Below are 2,500 nucleotides of genomic sequence, written 5' to 3' on the forward strand. Positions count from 1 at the left end.
ATATATATATATATATATATATATATATATATATATATATATATATATATATATATATATATATATATATATATACAGTAGTACTGTCTGGCTAGTCAAAGGATCCCAAAAATCTCTAGCGGTAGTATGTCAACGGGTGGCCGGTGCCCTGGCCAACCTACTACCTATCAGGTACATCATTAAAAAATCTGAAAATAGCTAGAATAAAACTTCTTGAATACTCTGTTGTATTAAGCAGGAAAAAGACAGTATTTGAGATTGAAAAATGGGGAGAATGGGAAAGTTAGTTTAGAAGGAGAGAGATTAAAAAAGAGTTGAAAATTTCAAGTATTTAGGATCAAAAGTTGCAGAGGATGGTGATCTGGGGGCAGATATAAACCACAGAATACAAGCAGGATGGAAGAATTGGAAGAAAAGTGCGTGGAGTACTATGTGACAGGAAAATAGGGGTTAAGTTAAAAGGTAAAGTACACAGGACAGTTGTGAGACCGGCAATGATGTATGGAGCAGAGACGTGGGCAATAAAGGAGACAGAAGAGAAGAAACTGGATGTGGCAGAGATGAGAATGTTGAGATGGATGTGTGGGGTGACAAGAAGAGATAAGATACATAATGAAGTAATTAGGGGTACTACAGGAGTTAGAAAACTATCAGATAAGATACAAGAAAGTAGACTGAGGTGGTATGGTCATGTCATGAGAAGAGATGAACATATATTGGGAGGAGAGTGATGGAAATAACAGGTACAGGGAACGAGAAGGAGAGGGAGACCAAAGCGAAGGTGGATGGACTGTATCAAGGATGACCTTCGATCACAGGGATTAACCGGTGATGAAGTGTGGGACAGAGGCAGATGGAGAACGCTGGCCAGAAACATCGACCCCACATAAAGGTGGAAAATGATGCAGACAGAAGATTAAGCCTTATGATGGAGAAAGCATGACTGTTAGAATTAACTGCATACACAGTAATACGGGCAGAGAGGTACTGTCAGGGCAGATGTGAATACAAAGAATGGTCTGAATTATAATCTTATGCAACATACATGAATAAATAACTGAACGACGGTGCCAGAGATTAATATCTAGATCAGGAATAAAACAAATTAAGATGAGATTCAGCAGCTGAAGACCAGACAGAAGAACAATATTCAGAGAGAGAGAGAGAGAGAGAGAGAGAGAGAGAGAGAGAGAGAGAGAGAGAGAGAGAGAGAGAGAGAGAGAGAGAAGGGCGTTGGTGGTTTATCCAGTTACTGTAATTTATCATTCTGAAATAGTGATAATTTTGCATTATTTTGACTTTGTATATGAAAAATTTTTATGACAAACTTTCTGAAGTATTTATTCGGCTTAAATATAAAAATAATGTACTTTTATTTGCTTAACCTCATAATATGAATAGTGAATGAGAGTTTAAGGAAAACTGCTATAAAGTCTTTCCTTCAAGGACTATTCAGTACAATATTATTTTTCTTGACAAATATACATAACGTTTTCTTTCATAACAATGATATTTTTTCATGCTATTCTAAGGAAAAGATTTGTAGTGCCATAACCTCTGTACCCTGGTCTTCCACTGATTTGGGTTAGAGTTCTGTACCAACCGTGTTTCACACAATTGTACATAATTCCTTTTGCATATATTATGCTTGTATCTTCGCTCTTCCCTCGCACTAAAACGAACATGAAAATTCCTGTCTGGTTTTTCCTCTGTAACATTGGCTGTCTTGTGAACTTGTTATGTCCTGTTGCCTTGAGATTTTGTATATAAGGAGAATGTTCTATAATAATATAACTCAGTTGATTGCTTCCTGGCTTTGAGTTCACAACCCTCTCTCGGCACCGTTACAGTTCTCTCGCTTGAGGGTCACTCGGGCACACTATTCTATCTTATTTCTCTTCCTCTTGTTTTGTTAAAATTTTTATAGATTATATAGGAGTTGGTTATTTTAATGATGTTACTGTTCTTGAAATATTTCCCTTTTTCTTGTTTCCTTTCCTCGCTGGGCTATTTTCCCTGTTGGAGCCCCTGTGCTTATAGCATCCTGCTTTTCCAGCTAGGGTTGTAGCTTATCAGGTAATAATAATAATAATAATAATAATAATAATAATAATAATAATAATAATAATAATAATAATAATGATAATAATAATAATAGTAAAAGATACAAATATTAGTTTTGAGGTAACTTCATTTTAACCTTTTAATATGGTGGGGTCTTTTGATTTTGAATATTTTAAAAGAGAAGGCAATGTCTGAACTTCAAAGGGGCACGAAAATCTGTATCCCAGTAAAAAAAAATAATAATAATTCGTTGAAAATTATCCCTTTAAAATTCTTGAGAGAAATATACAGTGAACTGTATACTATTATCAATTTTTGGATAGGGCAAAGTAAAAGTATATGTTATTATTACTCTATTTTATGATTATCTTATTTTACAGAAAAGATGGTTTTTTTTTTTTTTTTCAAAAAGTAAAACCCTATAGATTTGAAATAA

Source organism: Palaemon carinicauda, chromosome 30, assembly GCF_036898095.1.
Source record: "Palaemon carinicauda isolate YSFRI2023 chromosome 30, ASM3689809v2, whole genome shotgun sequence".
NCBI classification, from domain to species: Eukaryota; Metazoa; Arthropoda; class Malacostraca; order Decapoda; family Palaemonidae; genus Palaemon; species Palaemon carinicauda.